General features: G+C 36.4%; 1 protein-coding gene across 2 annotated transcripts in view; it reads right to left on the bottom strand.

Moving 5' to 3' along the window:
- The window catches only part of LOC141387598 (GTP-binding protein Di-Ras2), a 234,292-nt gene that overhangs the window by 92,796 nt on the left and 117,496 nt on the right, over positions 1-24,000 (bottom strand). The window lies entirely within an intron of this gene.

Raw genomic sequence — 24,000 nt, 5'->3', positions numbered from 1 at the left:
GCCGTCAACATTTCGTGACGATCCGATGAAAACTGCGTAAATTCGCAATGGAAGCGGAGATATTCGCCTTAAAATAAAATCCTGTCTTTTTCTCCACATATGTACGTCAATAGGCTTCTTCCCCTTCATCAACCCCCAAATTTTCGTGACGATCCGACCAAAATTGCGACCTGTAGCGTGATTACAAGGTTTAGATGGACAGACGGGCGGACACACATAGCCAGAGAGACTCAGCACGTCGAGACATTCATTTTGGTATACAGTATAGGTCTACGACCATTATTTCGATGCGTTACAAACTTTTTTGGCCAAAACCAACTTATAATACCCTCCCCACATAGTGGTGTAGGGTATAATAATCACACATGAGAGGTAAACATTAAAAACCATAATTTCTCTTTCGAGGATTCGCAGTATTTTTTTGGTCATTAAAAACAAATTGGTTACCAAATGTATACAATGAATATGTAAATATATATGCACAGATATGCATACAAATAAATGTATGTGTGTATATTACTGCATAACAAAGACTGGCGGTTTTCATTTTATATTTGTCTTTTTTTTCATTTACTGTATTTTTGGCTGCTGTCTGTATACAAGTGTGTGAGTATTTTTGTAAATGTGGGTCAAATAAGTATAAGCGAGAATATATTATTCAACTGTAGTAGCTGGAAAAACAACAGCAGCACTGGAAGTAGTAACAGAATAAAAACTAGCGATTTTTTTTCTGAATTTTTATTTGTGCATAGTTTGCAAATGACTGAATATATTCAAAAGGATGTGTGTCCTGTGTTGTTGTTGGTCTTTTGTGAAAACTTCATTTACATTTGACAGATATAAAATTTGTGTATACATATGTATGTATGCTGTGCTGTGTCAAGCACATGTTGCATAAATGTGCTTTGCATCTGATTTTAAAGGGCTCTAAAATGAATATATCGCTCCCATTATTAATTATATTCAGTATATGGTCAATAAAGAATTATGTATGCAGATGTATTACTGTGCAAAAATATTCATGCTCAAGTTCTGTCTGTTGGAAAATTCTTTTAAGAATAATGAACATTTCGGTAAAGCTTGTAAAATATCCAAATTAACGAGGTAAAATATAATTTTTAATTTAATTTAGAATTTTGTGACCTCCTTTCGGGAAGTGTGAGCATGCCGAAAAAAATATAGGGCGTTTTGGAAATTTTGGGGCATTTATCTAGACAATTGTGGACGTTCCAAATAAATGTTCCAAACGAAAAATGTCCCTATATATACGGCTATATAGGCAATTATATTTTGGTCTAGAAATTCTATGGGACAACATAGAATAATATTTTGTTATCGAAAAAATATTCCTGAGAGTGTCTCTTTTCAGCCCATATATACTTTTGTACTCATCTCGTTTGGTCGGTTTATCACTTTTTTAAATTTATTGAAATTACATGGGTAAAAATGGCCGCTTTTTCTCTTCGTTTTCCGATATGAATTATAGTTTTTTACACAAATTAACATTTTTTTATATAAATGAGTTTTGTGAAGAAGTAGTTTTTAATTTTTAAACAAATATTGAATTTTTTGAGCAAAAAAAAAAAAAACATTAAAAAAATAACATGGTTAATCCCCGGACTTATCTCGGTCCCTCTTTCATGTCTAGTGAAGACTGACCTGCCCATGGTGTCACCTGGGGAGCTGCCTTTAACACCCGGTAAAAGTGAAGAGCAAACATACGCCGCGTGTTCACTCATAAGAACGTTAAAAACTTGGGTTGGGGGTTGGGCTAGTAGCATCAAAAAAGCAACATATTCAGACCAGTCATGAATATCAACTCCCTGTGAGTTTTCTCACTTTTTCCTTTAAGTTGAAACGACAGAAAGACAAAACTCAAGGGAAGTTTACATTCATAATCACCCTGATTGTGAAAAACGAAGAAATAGAAAGCAAACTCCTGTAAAATTGACGACCACCGCAAAGATTTTAGGGACCATGACCTGCACCTGGAATGTTCGCAGTCTTTAGGGAGAAGGAGCGGCTTACGTATTGGCAGATGTACTTGAACAAATACAAGGCCGATATAACTGCCTTACAGGAAATACAATGTATTGGGCAAAGCGTCACAACAATACCTAAATGTGGCGCACTTTATTAGAGCTGCCTTGACATAAAGCTTGGGCTTAGTTGTGGATTTGTAGTTGGTCGGAAGTTAAAACACCTGGTCTCCAGCTTCACCCCAGTGAATGAGAGACTTGCTACGGATACGGATAAAAGCAAAATTCTTCGACATAAGCTTAATTTGCGCTCATGCTCCAACCGACGACAAGGACGAACAAACCAATAAATGCTTAGAAGAAACGTATGACCGTTGTCCTGTCCATTACATTATTTTTAATACCAAAATTGGAGAAGTCTCCACAGGGAAAAATCTGACAATGGAATGAGGGTGATAGATTTCACAGCAGCAAAAAACATGGTAGTTAGCAGTACCAGATTTAAGTATCGCGATATTCGTAAGGGCACCTGGCTGTCTCCTGATCAAAAAACAACAAATTAAATTGATGATGTTGAGATAGATGGAAGACATTCATCGAGCGTGTTGGATGTACGATCGTTCCTAGTAGCAAACATAGATTCGGACCACTACCTTGTTGCAGCAAAAGTACGTACCCGGTTAAATGTAGCGAATAAAGTACGAACAGACACAACACGAAAGTTAGACATCGGTAAGCTGCAATCACAACAGATTGGCACATCATATTCAACTCTACCGGCCCAAAGCACTCTTCGTTCCAATGAAATATCAGCACAATGGCAAATTACCAGAGACCTCCACCAAGGGACCCATGGTATGACCAGGAATGTTGTGCTGCTACCAAGGAGAAAAATGCGACTTATAGGGCTACTTTAGAATCAGAAGCAACGCGTAGCGCATGAAAATGGTATCTGGAGAAGAGGAGAAATGTATTTTTCGCCGGAAAAAGAGAGAAATGGAAAAGCGGGAGTGTGAAAAAATCGAGATATACATGTGCCAGAAGTCCGAAATTTCTACCAAAAAGTAAAATATCAAACTGATGGCTTTGTTACGGTCAGATTCTCCTGTAGAGACCATCAAGGCAATTTGGTAACTGATACACATAGTGTGCTAGTGATATGGAAATGGCATGGATACCACAGATCTAATCCCAGAAGATGGTAACGAATGTATATACCGCCTTGCTAAAATAAGATAAAGACAGCAATAAACCGGCTAAGAAATAATAAGGTAGCAGGAGCCGATGGCCTACCAGCCGATCTGTTCAAGACCGGAGGCGACACGCTGATAAGCTGTATGGATCAGCTAGTTAGCACCATCTGGCAGGAAGAACGCGTACCTGGCGATTGGTCCCGTCCACAAGAAAGGAGAAGACTGTATCCTCTAAATACAGGGCATAAATATTCTCCCTATTGCCTATAAGATAGTTTCAGGGATATTGTGCGAACGACTAAAGCCTATAGTGAATGAAATAATTGGACCATAGCATACCGGGCAGGACCACGATGGACCAGATATTTACCCTGCGGCAAATTCTGGAGAAGATCCAAGGGATGCAGATATAATACAGTGTGTCACCTTTAGGTAGCGCCCACTGGTGCATGTGTTTTTTTTTTGTGGCTTTTGGGTTTGTTTTGTTTGCACCCAAACATATAATTTGTTTGCATCCAAACATATAATTTGTTTGCACCCAAACACATAATTTGTTTGTAGGACCCATACATATGTTATGTTGGGGACTGCTTGCTTAAGGTGGTCTTGCCGCCGTTTACCACCAGATCCATTTTAGCAGATTCTCTTTCAACTTTTTTAAAGGTGTCAGTTATTTACCTTACTGATAGTTCCATGATGCCTACATCTTTAGCATAAGCAAGTAGCATGTTGCTATTGGTGTAAATTGCGATATTTCATTAAACATCTGCATCTCGTATAATCTTTTCCAGCAGTATGTTGGGTAAGTAACATCAAAGTTTGTCTCCTTGTCTGAAACCTCTTTTGGTACTAAACTCTTCGGAGAGGTTTTTTTTCAATTTTATCTGAGGACCGAGTATCAGTTAAAGTCATCTTACAGAGCCGAAGGAAATTCAGACATGGTATGGAATACCTTTGAGCTTAGGAGACTATCGAAGGTGTAACGATCCACCCATCTGGTTCCATCTCCTCCAGAGTTCGCTACCTTCTGGCCCGGCCGTGCTCAGTCTGGGGCAGTCCTTTTCCTTCAGAGACGGATTCGGATGCGTTTACATAAAAGCAAAATTTTAAGGTAGCTTTGCTTGAATGTGTGTGTGCGTGGGTGAAAGTGTGTATATATGTATATAGATATGTGTGTGTGTGAAATGGTGTTACTGAAAGTGAGCAACATAAAATGTATGTGAGTTGCTCATAGTTCTCTACCCGCCCTACCTGCTGACACTTGATTTTGTATCAGCCCGAGTGAACCCCCCTATAAGAACGTCTTCCCCTTTCGTGACAGAATGAAACCCTTTACTGGTTCATGAAAGCAAACATTTGATCTCGTTTTTGACAAGTTCTCCGTTTATCTATTTTGGTTGAATGCCAATTGAATCAATTTATAATTGTAGATATAAAAAAATGCATTATCCAGCAAGAAAAATGTTGGTAATATTTAAAGACTTGAAGGGATTGTTCCGATAAAGATATAGGCTTTGATATTCAGAATCCAATCAATAAATTAGGAATTGAAAATGCTGTTTCTCAGAAAAATTTGGGTTTAGATCTTGAATAATGCCAATGCACGTAAACCCATTTAAAAGAAGGTTTGGATAAATAACGTATCTTCGACACAAATAAATGTTTTCTCCAAAATATCCAGATTTTACCTCCAAATGAAATTTTTAAATTTTCCTTTCTCTATTTTGTTTTAAATGTCTTGCTTTTAACCAAGTAATCAACAAATAATGAAAATTTTCCTTTTATAAGTTTCAAAGTTGACAAAACACGGTGCGCCTTAACTAATTTTAAATGTAAGGTGCTTACACCTGGGAAGTTTTTGCAGATTCTGAAACTACAATGCCCATAGATGAGAAATATCAAGAAACAAAAAAAAAAAAATCGCCGGAGGGATTTTCAAATAAATCGCGATTTAAGTTCACATTTTTGGGAGCTCTTTAGGTTTTCACGATTTTGTTTGAAACCTCGAGTCCTACGTAAATGTTGTAGCTGTGAAAATTCTCCACAAGATTGGTTTTTATGATATTTTCGTAGGTTTTACCGTTTTGGAGATATAGAAGTTTAAATTGAGACAACGCACTGACTGTATCGCCTCCTTATAAAACAATGTCATTACTGCAATTTCTCAAATTAAACTTATATATCTTGAAAATGGTACAACCTAGGAAAAAATAAATCATCCAATCTTGTAGAGAATTTTCACAGCTTCAAAATTTTCTTTAGTTCCATTTTGATATGACTTGCGGTTTCCAAGCAAAATCGTGAAGACTTAGTTTTTTAAAAATATTTTTATTTTTCAATATAATCTCCTGAAACTTCAATACACTTAGTCCAACGCTTTTCTAGCAATTCTATCCCTTGATTAAAATAGTTTTCCTCAAGGTCTTTAAAATAGTGGTTTACAACTGCAATTGCATCTTCATTTGGGATTTGGGAACAAGTAAAAGTCACTGGGAGCTAAATCAGGAGAATAAGGTGGGTGGTCAAGCAACTCGTACTTTAATTCGTTGATTTTAGCCATTGTTAAAACACTCTTGTGCGCTGGTGCGTTGTCTTGATGAAAAATTATTTTTTTGTGTTGTAAGCCAGAACGTTTTTCTCGAATTTGTACATTTAATTGATCCAAAAGTTTGCAATAGTACTCTGAATTTATTGTTTTACCCTTTTGCAGATAGTCAATCAATAAAATACCTTTGAAGTCCCAAAAAACCGTTGTCATAACCTTACCAGCCGATTGAATTGTTTTTGCCTTCTTTGGGGCACTTCCTCCAGCTTCAGTCCATTGTTTGGATTGTTGTTTTGTCTCTGGCGCTGGTGCGTTGTCTTGATGAAAAATAATTTGTTTGTGTTGTAAGCCAGGATGTTTTTCTCAAATTTGTACATTTAATTGATCCAAAGGTTGCAATAGTACTCTGAATTTATTGTTTTAGCCTTTTGCAGATAGTCAATCAATAAAATACCTTTGAAGTCCCAAAAAACCTTTCCCATAACCTTACCATCCGATTGAATTGTTTTTGCCTTCTTTGGGGCACTTCCTCCAGCTTCAGTCCATTGTTTGGATTGTTCTTTTGTCTCTGGAGTATAGTGGTGGATCCATGTCTCATCAACAGTTATGAAACGACGCTTAAAGTCCATTTTATTTCGCTTAAAACGATCCAAACAAGCTTGAGAAATGTTCATTCTTATGCGTTTTTGATCGACTGTTAACAAATGCGGCACCCATCTTGCAGAAAGCTTTTTCATCTGTAGTTCTTCATGCAAAATGAAATCGACTCGATCATTTGAGATGCCCATGATATTAGCAATTTCACGCACTTTTATTCGTCGATCATTTAATACCATATCATGCACTTTGGCTACAATTTCTGTTGTTGTTGCTGTTTTTGGACGTCCACTACGTGGTTCATCTTCAATGCTTGTACGAGTACGACCACGTTTAAATTCAGCAACCCAATTTTTTACTGTTGCATATGAAAGAGCACTTTCACCTAACACATTCACCATATCATTATGAATTTCTTGTCCCGATAAACCTTTTTTTGGCAAATATTTAATGACAGCACGCATTTCTAATTTTTCCATTGTAAAAAAATTGCGGATGCGTCAGGTGTTCAAAAAAACCTGTTTCTATATGAAGGAGTTGCCAGATCGAAACAAAATTTAACATGTGTTCATAACAGAGATGGAAGTTTCCAAAACACTTAACTTTTTTCTGTTTATTCCGCGCTTTTTGTGCTAGGCTAAGAAGTTTCCGGACTGCCCTCGTAAGATAAAAACAATTTGAACTGAACCTCTATATCTCAAAAATGGTAAAACCTACTAAAAAACCTAAGGTCAGTCTTGTAGAGAATTTTCACAGCTACAACATTTTCTTTAGACTCATTTCGATACGACTTGTGGTTTCCAAGCAAAATCTTGAAAACCTAAAAAAGCCCTAAAATTGTGAATTTTGATCGCGATTTATTTAAAAATCCCTCCGGCGATTTTTTTGTTTTTTTTTTATTTTTTTTATCTATGAACATTGCTGTTTCAGAATCCGCGAAATCTTCCCATGTGTAAGCGGTTTTCATCAAAAGTTAGTTAAGGCACACTGAGCATGATATTGTTTTACAATGAGGCGATACAGTCAGTGCATTGTCTCAATTTGAACTTTTATATCTCAAAAACGCTAACACCTAGGAAAGTATCATAAAGGTCAATCTTGTGGAGAATTTTCACAGCTATAACAGCGGTTTCCCATCAAAATCGTGAAAACCAAAAGAACCCCTAAAAATGTGAACTTAAATCGCGATTTACTTAAAAATCTCTCCAGCGATTTCTTTTTGGTTCTTGATATTTCTCATCTATGAGCATTCTAGTTTCAGAATCTGCAAAAACTTCCCAGGTGTAAGCACGTTCCATTTAAATTTGATTAAGGCACACCGTGAAAATTGTTTCTGTTCAGCCTAGTTCTAATTCTAAACTTACTATATGTTCCAACTCAATATATTATGAAGAGTACGTCTTATTATGCAGAACATGGACTCGTCCAATGTCACAAAGGCTTCTTTATTATCGACAAAACGGTGGTAGGTGTCGATCTGCATCGCTTGGGTCTTTTCCTGGATTTGCCGCATAGTAAATATCTGGTCAATCGTGGACATGCCAGGTCTAAAGCCGCATTGGTATGGACAAATTGTTTCATTATCTATAGGCTTTAGTCGTTCGCATAATATCCCTGACACTCTCTTTTAGGCGATAGGGAGAAGACTTATGCCCCTGTAATTGGAGCACACAGTCTTTTCGCCCTTCTAGTGGACGGGACACATGTTGCTCAGGTTCCAATCGTCGGGTACGCGTTCTTCCTGCCAAATGGTGGTAACTAGCTGATGCATACACCTTATCAGCGTGTCGCATCCGGTCTTGAACAGCTCGGCTGGTAGGCCGTCGGCTCCTGCTATCTTATTATTCCTTAGCCGATTAATTGCTATCGTTATCTCATTTTAGCAGGGCGGTATACATTCAATACCATCTTCTGGGATTGGATCTGTGGTATCTTCGTCGTCTTCACTAGTATTTGATACCAACAATTTGGAAAAATGTTCTTTCCATACCATGGACACACTATATGTATCAGTTACCAAATTACCTTGTTGGTCTCTACAGGAGGATGTACCTGTACCAAAGCCATAAGTTTGATGTTTCACTTTTTGGTCGAATTTTCGGACTTCGTTCTGGTTTCTGTATCTATCGATCTTTTCACACTCCCGCCTTTCCATTTTTCTCTTTTTCCTGTGGAAAAGACGTTTCTCGTCTCTCCTTTTTTCCCGATATCTCTCTCGTGCGCTACGCGTTGCTACTGTTTGTAGAGTAGCCCTATATGCCGGATTTTTCTCTTCGGTAGCAGCTCGACACTCCTGGTCATACTATGGATTCCTTGGTGAAGATCTCCGGTAGTCAAGTATGGATTTTGCGGCTGTTTTCATGGAGTGGGCAAGATTTTGCCATTGTGCTGTTATGCTATCGGTACGAGGAGTACTTTCATTAAGCAATTGGGTTAGTTGAGTGGAATATGCTGTATGTTTGACCAACTACCGATGTCCAACTTCCGCGTTGTATCTGTTCGCGCTTAATTTGCAATGTTTAGACGGGTACGTATCTTTGCGGCAAGGTAGTGGTCCGAATTTATGTTTGCTCCTCAGAACGATCTACATCGAGCACGCTTGATAATTGCTTTCCATCTATCATAACATAATCAATTTGATTACTTCTTCTTTGATCTGGAGACAGCCGGGTGCCCTTACGAATATCGATATGCTTAAAACCTGGTACTGCTAACTACCATGTTTTTGCTGCAGCGAAGCTTTGGTACAGGTTCATTCCACTGTCAGAGGTTTCAGTGTGGAGACTGAAATTCCCGACCGTTCCGCCAAAGTTATTCTTCTTTACAATTTTGATATTAAAATCGCCTAGAATAATTTTATTGTCATGGGCAGGACAACGGTCATATGTTTCTTCTAAGCGTTCGTAGAATATATATTTTGTTTGTTCGTCCTTGTAACTGCGTCGTGATTATGTGCGCAAATAAAGCTTATGTTGAAGAATTTTGCTTTTATCCGCATCCGTACAAATCTTTTATTCACTGGGGTGAAGCTGGAGATCAGATGTGTTAACCTCCGACTATCTACAAATCCGCAACCAAACTCATGATTTGTGTCATGGCAGCTATAATAGTGGCCCACCTTTAGGTGTTGTTGTGAGGCATTTCCCAATCCATCGTATTTCCTCTATGGCAGTAATAGCGCCTTTGTACCTTTCAAGTACATCTGCCAGTGCGTTCACTATAACGTTTTCCTCAAATTAAAAAAAGAATTAATCACTTTCAATAGTTTGTCTCTAGCAACTTTGACCTCTTTATTGGAGCAATGCGTAATTCGACCAATTGCCTTGAAATAAAAAAGAACTTAATTTTCTGCCAACTTTATTTTGTTCTGGCGGTAGATGACCTCGGAAGTAAACAATTTTTTTTTGGTTTTTGCTCCACTTTATAATGTCTGTTTGGAAAAGTAAAACTTCATTTGCAATTTGCTGTCTGTTATGGCAACTAAAACTTTGGTTTGGTCTGGTTGGCTGGCTGACTGGCTGGCATGAAATCCATGGAACGCATTCTAGTGTATATTATGTGCCATTTTTGTTTTGTTCGGTTTGGTTTTTATTTTTGTATTCAAAGCAGCAGTAAAAATCGTTCGTTTATGCGGTATTTATGGCCAACTAAATGCAATTTATTACGTTCAAAATGCCAACCAGTTAATGGATAATAAACGATCGGGCTGACGGCTGCCAGAGAATGGGAGTTTCTGCTGATAGTGTTGTTGTTGTTGTTGTGTTTTTTATTGTTATTCAGTCTCATATGACCATATTCATATGTGCATGTATGTGTAGTTTAGTTGTGTATTTGCGTATGGTGTTATTTGTCAAGAACGTTCATTGCTCTGCACACACACACACATTAACACACACTTGCACCAAGAACCTGGCATCATAAATATGAAACAGATGTAGTCAAATACTATTCCATGGCATGGCATTTTATCATTGCATGCATCTCTTGTCGTTTATTATCCTTCTTAGGATGCTCCCAACAAATTTCTGCAGAAACATATATGTATGTATTTATTTGTGTATGTACAATTTTCTAATTACATATTGTTAAAATATCTGTAGTTTTTCGAATTGTTCTTCAGAAGTATTAAAGTATATGTTTGTATATCATAATTTTATAAGAATATTAAAGAGAATTCGGTACTTATGTGATTTTGTATTAATTATATAATATTAAATTCAAGGTTTCCTTAGAAGTAATTGCATATGTAATATACATACATATGTACATATGTGTCTAAGATAATAATGAACTCTTTATTATGCCGTTTTATGTTGCGTATAATTAACATATTAACAATTATTCATATAGTTCATACGTTACCTTAAACAAAAAGTTACGTTGAGTTCAAAACAAATTGTAACGTTCTATTTTATCGCCGAGTTAGAACGGCGCATTGAAGTTCATCTTAGTTAATGAATTTTTGCTAAAATTACATAAGATACCGAGAAACGAAAAATAAAAATTTTGTTCCATATCAGTACAGATTTGTACAAAAGTGCTGCGAAGGCCTCCAGTCATTTCAGTTGGCCACGGTATAACTTAGAGGTGTTAGACCATTATGTTAGGAAGTATTGGCTTGCCCAGGAAAACCATAATATCGCAGGACCACACGAGTAACATCGGTACACACTTTCAAATGATCTTCGAACGGAGGGTGGTACAAGCGTTGTCGACTAAATTTTGTTGAAAATAGTCAAATCGTCAGCTTAACATGGAAAATTTGGGATAATTTGGGCGGAAATGTTTTTAATTAATGTTTATACCCTCAGCCTTTTGGCTAGAACTGGTATATACACTTTGATACGATGAGGCACATCGAAATAACGGTTTTAGACCCCAAATATGTTTGGACGAAATTCGTTTCAGACAATTTGGAGTTGATTTAGCCATGTCCTTCTGTCTGTCTATCCGTCAGTCAACTGTCGGATCAACTGATTCGAACCAAATTTTGGGTATCGTAATATTTTGTCCAAACTTAGTTTAAGTTCCAATATGGGCCATATCGGTCCACTCCTTCGGGTACCTTCCACACAAAAGTTCAAAATTTATCTGTAAAATGGTGTGAACGATAACTCTCGAAGGGAGCAATCGATTTGGTCCAAACTTTGCACATCGTATTATTCCTTCTAGATATAGATCGGGTTCGAAGATGGAGTATATTGGTCCACTCCTTCGGGTACCTCCCACACAAAATTCGATTAAAGTGATGTTTAAGAGCTCCTCTCGGATCGTCTTGAATTATTTTTCAGCAGGTTGTCCTTGCGACTCCCTTTATGACGGCACAACTTGCGCAAGTGCATACTTCCTGAGATATGGGCCTTAATGTTCCAAGAATCCCTGACGGCACCAAACAAAATGACAAATCCGCAAGTTATTCTCGCAGGGAGTTTCTGATTGGTGCAGCCTTTGCATATTGATTTATCCAGTCATGTGTCAGGTTGGAATATGGGCTTTATCGGTCCACTCCTTCGGGTACCTCCCACAGAGCTCCTCTCGCATCGTTTTGATTTTTTTTCAGTAGGGTGTTCTAGCGGCCTCATTTTCAACGGTACAATATTATTCCGGAGTAAGTCAATATTTCCTGAGATAATGGTCCTAGGACCAAAACCCTCCCGGCACATACTAAAATGGCTATTGTGCAAGATAACTCTAAAACCTTTTCAAAAATTTCTTTCAAACTTAGTTTAACGTAATTTAATATTTCGAGTCTTTATGAAGAAGTCTAGTTAATAAAAATGTTTGGTATATGGTAAATTTCAAATTTCCTTTTCAATACCATTGAGAAAAAAAATTAATTTTTTTTGTGAGCACATCCGCGATTTTTTGGTACTTAGGTTAAGAAAAAAAATTGTGGTTTCAAATATGTTCGCGTTCACAAAATTGGATGCTGCACCCAAAAGTTATAGGGGGTTTTGTTCCCATATAAAGAAAAAATATTTAAAAATTCCCTTTGGGTTTTAATAAGAAAATAAATGTATAAATCGTTAACAGAATGTTATATCTATCCACTGATGTTAAAATATTTCTAAATTTGTTTTTATTTTCGCGGAAAATCAACAAATAATGAAAAAATCTTAGAGTAAATTTAATTTATTCTAACTCAGAGTCCATATAAATCTCAAAAAAATAAATTTAAAATCTCTACAGCATCTAGACAACGCATAGAAATATGTGAGACCAAAATTATAAAGATTGGGTTCATAAAATGCATATTACAGCAACAACAAAAGACAAAAACTTATTGTGGGAATATTATTTCAAAAATATATTTTTTGGTTTAATACGAAAAATTGGAGAAACATTTTAGGAGTTATTCTATTATTTCGCTAAATTTCCATACAAAACCTGAAGTATTTAGCTAAAACTTCTTCGAGAAAAATAGTTTGTCATCGTGAAAGTATATTTGCTTAGAATGATAAGCAATAGAGTTAAGAAGTACAGCGTAATATTGAAATTACAACCAAAGAAAAAACACAAAAGTTAAAAAGCGTGTAATTCGCAAATCCGTTTAAATCAGTTGAGGTGCATGTGCTTTTCGGATACAGGGAGTCCATGTCTATCAATATGCATGGATTTTCCCATGTTTCATTCAGCGGCCAAAGTGTGCCATCAGTTGCATCTTACTATTCAAAAAACATTCAAGTGGGCAAAAATTGCGCGATGTGCATATGATTATAAGTTGCATCCGATTTCAATGGCCGCCTATTAAAAATACGTCAATATATGATTTTAGACAGATTCGTCAAGAACTGCGGATGTGCCACCACATCCTATTTTGGGATAAATAGGGATATTACTCCCGAATCTTTGTAATTTGTGACACACCTTTTTGGCAAATATTATAATCGCGTATAAAGGATTACATTTATGTAAAAATAATCAAAGAAAATCGTGGTTCAATTCGCGGAATTTTCAAAATATATTTTTGCAGAATTTCCTACTTTCAAGGTATCTATATCTGGTGTTTTAGTGGATGGATTCGAACGCGAAAGGTCTTATTAGATCCGGCAAGTAAAAAAAACTAAAATCACGCGGGGTTCAGGGGTACCTGTACGACAGTTGTAAATTTTAAAGCCAAAACATAGGTTTTTTCAGAAAATTTACGCACCAAATTTTGGCCTTTGGACTCCTATTACTAGGAAGCTGTACGGAGCACACTCATGAGATATACATCGAACGACGTAGAATCGCGAGTTCTACAATCCTGTAACTAGTTTGAAAATATTATCCAGTTGCACCATCTAATTATAAGAAAAATTCAAAAAACCCAGATTTCAAAACTTCAAAATGTCAGCATCGATTTTAGGGCCCGATCGTTGCCCAAGGAGCATTCTTCAATTCTTTCTTTGAGCTCAGGTCTGAATTTTCCGTGGTTTGACCAGAAATCAAGAAAGAACATACAAAAACTTGTAAACTTTAACACATTTTTACCCATTTTTTATTATTACCACCAACACAGCTTCCACATAAATTATTTGTTATGGTTCATTTTTTGCGACCCCGGCTAAAACACTTCAATTAATATAAATATATTCATATTGTGTAAAATATATTGACAGTTCGCGACTTAATAAATGGTGAACCTCAACTTCAACGATTGTAAAACATTTTTGAATATTACCATATGTTAATGATTTGGTATAGCCCCATATTACGGTACGTACAGATTTTAAAGAAAACTCGTGATACAAAATCTATATATTTTATATACGGCATAATTATTGTGATTGGTTTTATTTATTTTTTTTTTTGTCAGCGGCTGAGGGATATCTCCGTCAGCACAGCTGACTGAGGAAAAAAAGGGAAAAAATCATTGTGTTCTTATAGTTCATCAATAACAGTAAATAATGTTTTTTGATGTTTTTCCATTTTTCCTTTACGGTACTTTTTTTAAAAAATTGTATGTGCAACTCATCTTGCACAGTTCACTCTTTGCAACTTTTATCATTAAAAAGTACGGAAACGGAGCTTTTAAAAAACATGTAAAAAAGTATCCGGATGAGATATACCCTCAGTTGTTTTTCCAAAACATTATTGTTGTAATGAGTATTGTGAGAACTATTCGAAATAAAGTTTAAAATTTTTCCACGAACAGTTCTCATCCCGTTCTCAAGCCGAAATGTTTGAACTTGTGGGGAGAGGCACCGGAAGAAATGGACCGATATAGTCGATCTTCAACTGTGGCGTAAGATTGGAAGAACAATTACGATGTGTAAAGATTGCACCGACCCTTTAGGAGCCACAGTTGATGGTAATAGGGTTTTTTAGGGTAATTTTCAGTCAGTATGCACTTTTCCCCAATAAAAATTAGATTGCGTAAAGTGAGTCGCGAGGACTACCCTGTGTAAAAATTTGGCTGTGTCAAAACGTCTATATATTCCTACAAATTTCTGGCAGAACGTTTTTACACTCAAAGAAGCCGCGAAATTTCTATTTATTTAAATGAATACTAAATACCAAATTTCCGATATTTCGGTAAAACCTTCAAAATACCGAAAATCAAGAGGTACGCTTCTATGGGGGATATGGGAACCCGCCGACCTATACTGATATTTCTCTTCTGGAATTTTTTATAACCATATGGAAGCCTAAATAACAAATTTCAGTCTTTCGGTGGGATATTGACGTCACAACCTTCAGAATTAAAAAAAAAATCAGGAGGTACCGTTCTATGGGGCTATATCGAAACGTTGACCTATACCGACGAATTTCAGTCAGAAAGGCTTTTACCTCCAACAAAGAGGTACGTTCTATGGGGGCTATATGAAGGGGTGGACCGACAAGTTCCATATGGAACTTTTAGTACACCAAAGGAAGACCAAATACCAAAGATTTTTGTGTACAAAGGCATTATTTGGATTTAAGTTATTTATACCGTAGACAGACGGCAGAGTTAATTTGCATTAAAAATTCATTAATTTGAATTAACTTTTTACCCTGACAGACGATAGTTTCTGCATTTATGAAACAGCTGTTTGTGGTGTTTGTTTGTACCCAGCAGACCATTTCATAAAGTTGTATAAATATTCGAAACAACAATACTTTCTATTATTGACTTTTTCACCACAATAACACAAAAATAAATTTAATTTATTGGCGATATTTTTGGGTCTTTTTAATGTTAAAAAATGTCGCAAAACTGTAAAAAAACATTTGAAGAAGATATTATTTTCGATAGAATTGGTATGGTGGGTAATGAAATGCTTGTGAAAATAAAAATTTTAAAAATAGATTTGATAGAAGGCGCGAAAAACGATTAGCTGCTATTCTATTCGCGAAAGACCACTACTTATTTGAAAGAAACGCGAAAATTGCTGATTTGTTTTCCTTTTTCATTTTCTTAAACATGGAAATTTGACAAAAGACAATTGATTTTTAACAGCATTGCCATATTGAAATTGCTAAATTCATTTTAAATTCAATTTGATTTTGTGCATTTGAAATGGGGATAATGTTCAAATTAATTTGAATTAAGGCTGTTAATGCAAATTGAGACTGTCTAGGCTATTAGTCTAAAAATCGTCATTTAGAGGGGTAAAATCGTCAAACCGTCATTTTGCTATTTTGAGCCAAAAATCGTCAAAATGACGATAAATCGTCAAATTCGGCAACTCTGGGTGGTACCCAAAGCAGTGGACTGATATATAGAGCTGGCAAAAAATCGATGGCATTTTCGATAATATTTATTATTTTTAAAAAAATCTATATCGATAGGTAGTTTTGTTTATCGATATTATCGTAATAAAACCCCTAACCTAAAATTCATTGAAATAAATAGAAATTTCGCAGCTTTTCGGTTTTGTGGATGTGAGAAAGTAAATCCGTAGACACTCCTACAAATTTTTCGTAAAAGTTAAATGTATTTATATTAATTTTTATTAAATTAAAGCAATTGTTTTTTTTTTCTCTTTTATATTTCTGAGAAATACTTGTGCAAAATATTAACAAAATCATAAACATTTCCGCCATTTTCATTTTTAAATTAATGGTGATGACGAATCAACGATAACATCGATAGCAATCGATTTTCTGAAATGAAATATCGAAAATATCTAATGTTGGGAATATCGATAGTTTGCCAGCTAAACCGATATAGTCCATATTCGAACATTATCTAAGGTTCCCAGAAATATTACGATGTGTAAAGTAGTACCAACTCGGTTACTGCCTTAGAGGGTTATCGTGCGCACCATTTTAGCGAAAAGTTGTGAACTTTTGTGGTGGAGGTATCGAATTTAAACTAAGTTTGGACAAAATATTTCGTAATTTTGGACCTAATCGGCTGATCCGTTCGGGAGTTATCGTGCGATCAATCCACTACACATGGTACCATAGGGGTTTTTTTTACACATTTCGGGCCATTCGTAATGGGGCAGCGAATACAAGTTGCTACAAGAAAAATCAAAGCTATTTTAGAGTAGCCCGAAGGATTGAATCGATATAGTCCATATTTTAACCTGATATATATCAGGAAAAATGTCTAAAATTGTCTTTTCCATTTCAAAAAAATCAAAAAAAAAAATGTTGATACTACATCAATGATTTTTGGTACACAGATTAAGAAAAAAATCTGCATTCCTGTTTTCGTTACTAACTTTGATCGTTGCGCGCAAAAGATATGACCGTTTTAATTATGATAATTAGAAAAAATTCTAAAAAAAATCGCGGCTTAATATATTTAGCTGTCATATCCTATTATCGCTTACTGAATTCGTAACCTTTGCAATGATGCAAAAAATAATTGCAAAATCTCAATGGATTCGCGAAAAATCAAATTTGTTAAATAATTTCACGTATTTATAAACATATTTTTGAAACAATAGCGCTCATACTTACGAAAAATATATAAAAAAATTGTAACAGCATCCAGACATTTTGAGGAATAAAATGAAACCTATGTTCTGAAGGTTGGAGCTATAATATTCATGTTATTTGCAAAAATACGAAGAAAATATTAGGAAAAAATTAAAATCATATTATCCTAACACGGTGCTCTTGAAGCAAATTTAAATGGAAGGTGCTTACACCTGGGAAAGTTTTGCATATTTTGAAACTACAATGTTCATAGATGAGAAAAATCAAAAAACAAAAAAAATCGCCGGAGCGCTTTTTAAATAAATAGCGATTCAAGTTGACATTTTTAGGGGTTGTTTAGGTTTTTGCGATTTTGCTTGGAAACCGCAAGTCCCATAAAAATGGGACTAAAGAAAATGTTGTAGCTATCAAAATTCTCTACAAGATTGACCTTTATGGTAACCTCGTCGGTTTTACCGTTGTTAAGATTTAGAAGTTCAAATAGGGACAATTAAAATTCAATTCAATTCTGTATCGCCCCCTTATAAAACAATGTCATGACTGCTAATTCCCAACTTAATTTTATATATCTAAAAAATGGTACAACCTAGGATAAGTTACTTATGCCAGTCTTGTAGAGAATTTTCACAGCTTTAAGATTTGCTCAGGTCCCATATTGATAAGACTTGCCGTAGTCAAGCAAAATCGCGAAACCCTAACAAAAAAAACCTAAAAATGTAAACTAAGCTTCTTTATCTCAAAACTGGTACAGCCTGGGAACAAATGATAAACGTCAATCCTCTGGAGAATTTTCACAGCCACAACATTTTCTTTAGCTCCATTTCGATTGGACTTGCGGTTTCCACGCAAAATCGTGAAAACCTAAAAATGTGAATTTTGACTGCGATTTATTTCAAAATCCCTACAGCGATATTTTCTTGTTTTTGGATTTTTCTTATCTATGAACATTGCTGTTTCAGAATTCAGAAAAACGTCCCCTGTGTAAGCGTTTTTCATTAAAAGTTAGTTAAGGCGCAACCTTCATGACATTGTTTTACAAGGGGGCGATACAGAATTGAATTGAATTTTAATTGTCCCAATTTGAACTTCTATATCTCAAAAGGGGTAAAACCGACGAGAATACCATAAAGGTCAAACTTGTAGAAAATTTTGATAGCTACAACATTCTCTTTAGTTTTCATTTTTATAGGGAATGCGGTTTCCAAGTAACATCGCAAAAACCTAAACAACCCCTAAAAATGTCTACTTGAATCGCGATTTATTTAAAAAGCGCTCCGGCGATTTTTTTCGTTTTTTGATTTTTCTCATCTACGAACATTGTAGTTTCAAAATCTGCAAAAATTTCCCAGGTGTAAGCACCTTCCATTTAAATTTGCTTCAAGAGCACCGTGCTAATTTTATTTTTTTATGGTTTTATAGGAAAAGTTGGAGAAAAAAATGTTTGAGTTCTTCGGCATTTTCGTGAAAATTTCACGCAATAATGATGATATTCCGTTATAACAAATTTTTCGCTTATAGTTTTCCTATTGGATAATATTATTAGAACCTTATATTAAATCACAAGGAATTCCAATTGTGGCATAACGTTAAAATAATGTTATATTGAATATTATAACATTTAAGACGCATATAAACCGCGTAATTATGAAAATGACATGATGCGCATCCGATTTTTCAACACAGCGAATCAATCCCTCTTATTTGATGTAAAGTTTGTCAAATTCTATTTGTCGGCCACGATGTAACATCTGCTGCATATTAGGGTGCAAAATACTGTAAAATGGTCATAATTTCCGCGAAGTTCATTTACATTTTATGCGCATTCGATTTCAATAATCACCATTAAAAAATACATCATTCTATGCCGTTTCAATGCGATCCTTCAAGTACCGTGGATGTAGCATCGCACTCAATTTTTGAAAAAAATCTATTATCTCTGGATTTACGAGAGTTTTTAAATATCTGTTTTCGCACAGTTTAAACACGCGTATCGATCTATTTATTTAAGTAGAACTGACACATCCAAAACGCGTTTTAATATGCGATATTTTCAAAAAAATTTTTTGTAAATTTTCAAAATTTGAGGGGTATCATATCCGCCGATCTAGTGGGTGGATTTTTACGCGTCGTGGCTTGTTAGATTCAGAACGTAAAAAAACTAAATTTACGCGGGTTTCCACGGAAATCGAATGACGTTTGTAAATTTTAAACCAAAAAAATAGGTTTTTGAGAAAAATTTACGCACAAAAATTTCGTGTTTGGGCGCAGATTACTGTGATCCACCCTCATGTTAACATTAAAAAATGCGAAATCGCGAGTACTACAATCAAATAATAAGCTTTTAGGGAAATCCAGCTGCGCGTCCCGATTAGAGCAAAAATTCAAAAAACCCCATTTTTCAGGTTTCAAAATGTCAGCATCCGTTTGAGGTAGATACAGTGGATATATTAAAAAATCATACATTAGAAACTTCAACTCTGAAGTGTACTCTTTAACTTCTCCTTTGAGCATTAAGCTCTACATTGTCTTGTAAAACCACTAATTGGAAAATAACACAATGAAACTCGTTTAATTCAACGATTTTTTCCGATTTTTTTACATTAGTACGACCACAGCTTCCGCTCAAATTATTATTTTAAGAAACCCCTCGGTGAATCGGGCTAAAACAGTTTATTTTACCGAAATGCGGTCAAAAGTTATGGTATAGTAAAACTGATCGCGAGTTACAATACCCCATACCTCAGTTTCAACATAAGTTAATTTTCTACAAATAGCTTGATATCTCTCAGAAATATTATATTGCATAGATTGTTGATTCCGCTATAATTTAGGCGATTTCGGTGGGGTAACTAAATAAATAAATTCAGTTTTACCGATTTTGAGAAAAAAAATTACGGTTCAGATTTGGAACGCCCTGAGGTAAGGGCCCCTAAATAAACCAATATTTAAGTCAACTCCTTCATACATTTCGCACTAAAGTTTTTAGTTGTTGTTGTAGCGGTAGATGATATGTTTGTAAGTTAGTTTTCTGCTTAATCAGGCTCTGAGTTTTTCTCCAGTTCTAGGAATGTAGCTGCTTTGATGGGTTGTAGCCACAAAGCTACAAACCTACGCTGCACTATGTCGCGAGTTCATATTAACTTTGGCCAAAAATAGAAGGAGTTATGCTAGTTGCATCAATTTTGGTACACGTACCTATTATTGACTTACAACCTCGAGGACAATTTGGGATGATCGATCCACGTTTTGATCTAGCCCCCATAGAACCGTACCTCCCGATTTTCGGTATTGTTAAAGTTTTAGTCAGAATGACCAACCGAAATCGCTGAAAATTGGTGGTTAGTCTTAGGAAGAGGAATGAAACATTCTAACAGGGAATTGTGGGTGTAGGTCCATGTTTTGATATAGCTCCCATAGAACGGTAACTTCCGATTTTATTATTTCTCAAGCTTTTAGCCTCATTATTACACCGAAATCGCTGAAATTTGGTATTTAGAATTCGTTGGGGGTATAAAACTTGTACGTTGAAATTTGTCGATATAGGCCCACTCCTTTATATAGCCCCCATAGGACGGTGCCTCCCTATTTTCGATATTTTATAGGTTTTAGCCTCATTATCACACCGAAATGGCTGAAAATTGGTATTAAGTCTTCGTTGGGGATAACTTTTCACCTCAAATCTGTCGGTGTAGGTCCTCGTCTTCATATAGCCCCCATAGGACCGTTCCTCCCCATTTTCGGTATTTTGAATGTTGTGGCCTCAATATCCACCCGAAATGACTGACATTTGATGTTCAGTCTTCGTATTTTTTGTAAGCTTATGGAATACATCAAACTCTTGTCTATAAATATGAGAATTTTCCTTTAAAAACGTTTTTTGACCGATTAATGGTCAAAAACGGCTAATTTTTTTTGTAAAAAATCGAAACTTGAATTTCGCTGTTCACCATTTTTATACCCTCTGCATTTATACTAACGAGGTTATATACACTTTCATACGGGTAAAATGTGCCTCATAGAAATAGTGGTTTTAGACCCCAAGTATGTTTGGGCGAAATCCATTTCAGACAATTTGGAGTCGACTTAGAAATGTCCGTCCGTCTGTCTGGCTGGCTGCTGTGCACGATAACTCTCGAACGGATCAACCGATTCGAACCAACATTTGGCTTTCGTAATACTTTGCCCAACCTTAGTTTAAGTTCGAAGATGGGTTATATCGGTCCACTCCTTTCGGTACCTCCCCCACAAAAATTCGGAAACGTTCGGAAAATTGGTGCGCACGATAACTCTTGAAGGAAGTAACCGATTTGGTCCATACATTATACATTGTGAAATTTCTACCAGATTTAGATGAGGTTTCAATATGGACTCAATCGGTCCACTCTTTCTGGTACCTCCCACACAAAAGTTCGGAAATGTTCAGTTTAGGACCAGCTCTCGTATCGCTTTGATTTTTGTTGTAGCAACTTGTATTCACTGCCCCCATACGACGGTACAAGATTCATCAGGGGCAAGTCCATACTTCCTGACAACATAGCCTGAGAGTTGTAAAAAACCCCTATGACACCGTGTGTAGTTGTTGGAGCGCATGATAACTCTGGAACGGATCTATTATATTATATTATGTTTTCCGTGGACATGTTCATGCTTTCTGGCATACTGGTCCAAATGTTATACGATGACCCGCTGAAATGACTAATGGGTACGATATCTATCGAAAAGATTTTGGGAGTCATATCTTTTCGATAGATAACGAACCCTCCACTTTCATAATGGACTATGTCGGTCCATTCCTTCAAGTACCTCCTCCGCAACAATTTTGAACTTTAATCCTAATCAACATTTTTGTCTGTAAATTCAAATGTTCAAAAAGGGCCTCAAAATTCTGAAAAGACCCTAAATACATTCGATCTATCCGTAGATGAAACTTTCAATTCACATAGGCTGAGGGTATATCTCTGTCGGCTCAGCCGACTAATACTTTTTTACTTGTTTTAAAAAATATATATTTTAAAAAGTTTGTCGTTTTATTACAAGATTATTACGTACTTAAGAAGCCCACAAAAATTTATGGTGATCGGTTCATTCGTTTTCGCGCTATAGCCCACACCGCAAAACATTTTGTTAAAAAAGGGGGTAACCCCTGAGTGCAGTGGTCACTGAAGAAGAGAAATAATATGTTCGTCTGCAAACCTCTGCAGCTTGAACCTTTATACGTTTAAAGTACTCACTTTTCGCCACTCAAACAGCAAATAATATCGATATACACTTTTATACAATTTTTTCCCACTCCAGTAATTATAAAATTAAAAAATCGTTCACTAATTCGATGTACTAAGTACCGCAGACTTGGGTAGCTGCAAACACCATATGATCACTATTTACTTCCAAACAAAATTAAATCCATATATAGACGGCTGCCCCATCTAGAGCGTAGTCATCCAAAACTGCCCGACTTTGTCGTGGCATCTGACGTTCCTCAGCTACGATTGAAGGGGGATGTTCTCCGAGGACTGCATTCACAGGATAGTTGTTTGATATTCTTGTAGATCTTGGTGACCTCTCTTTCTAGACCATGGAGATCCAAACTGACATGCCTAGGTGGGTTACCCTATCCACCATATGGTGATTCGGATGGCACTCACTATAATACCCGAGCAAATACTGCAACGAAAGCATGCTGCACTGACGAATTTCTCTCTCCTCATGAAGATGGTCCACTGATGACATGAGGAAGATGATGAAGATTTCAGGACGTAATTCTGACAGGTTTGAATATTTTTCCATCGTGTTGCACTTATAATAGCGAACCACAATGACGCCGCATAGCTTATCACAGACTGACCCATTGCATGGTCAACAAGGTTTCTTTATCTACACCCCAAGTGCTGCCGGCTAGGGATTTGTTGTTCGTAATTCTGCGAGCATCGACAATGAAATTGAACTCAGTGCTTACCTCTGGAGTCCATGTGGTGAACAAAGTGGCCGTAGATTTAGGGACGGGTATTTGCATATTTCACGAGTGGAAATAGGTGGTTAGATCAGTCAAATATGGTTTTGCCTTTCACAAATGACATCAGGGATGGAGCGTGACTTGATACTCCAAAGATACCCACTTGGCCCGATGATGTCAAACAGCTTGGCAATATCAAAGGCGTTTGATAAATCGAGCGCCGCAATCACTGTTCTATCACACGGCTTGCTCTGGTTGAGTCATATGTGTGGAAATGTTGTGCAGTGTTGTTATCGTGCTGTGCTGCCTTCGGATCCCAAACTAATCACCGGCAACTGGTTATCTATTTCTGACGCTGGAGTGGATTAAAGCTACACGTTTATTTGCTACGGGCGACAAAATCGAAATCGGCCTTTCGGATTCACCTTTGCTGACATCCTTGCGTGGCTTCAGTAGCAGGACTACTCTGCACAGTTTCCACACTTCGGGTACTATGTGGGTGGCGAGCGAAAGGTTGAGAATTTTGCTGAAATGTTTAACTCCTGGCTCATCCAATAATTTCAGCATTAACACGGAGATTCCATGAGGGTCCAACGATTCGGGTGATTTAGTGTTCCTGATGGCATTCGCAACATCATCCATTGTAAATTGTGGTGGCTCCTCCTCGGCAGAAAGATATCTAATGCGACGCAATAATCTTCTCTTCGCCCTGTCACTTCCGGGTTTCTCGACTAACTGTCGATTTAAATAACTTGCACATCTCTTCGGATCAGTCAGCGTAACGCCGCCAAACGTGATTCAGGTCCTATCTTTCATCTTTCCGGTGTTCGAGAGTAACTTAACCGTTGCCCAAAATTCATTTATTCCTACCCCAAT

This window comes from Musca autumnalis, unplaced genomic scaffold (genome assembly GCF_047663935.1).
Source record: "Musca autumnalis isolate F117 unplaced genomic scaffold, ASM4766393v1 scaffold_5, whole genome shotgun sequence".
In the NCBI taxonomy this organism is placed as follows: domain Eukaryota; kingdom Metazoa; phylum Arthropoda; class Insecta; order Diptera; family Muscidae; genus Musca; species Musca autumnalis.
The sequence above is the reverse complement of the archived record's forward strand: the minus strand, read 5'-3'. Positions and strand labels throughout refer to the sequence as shown.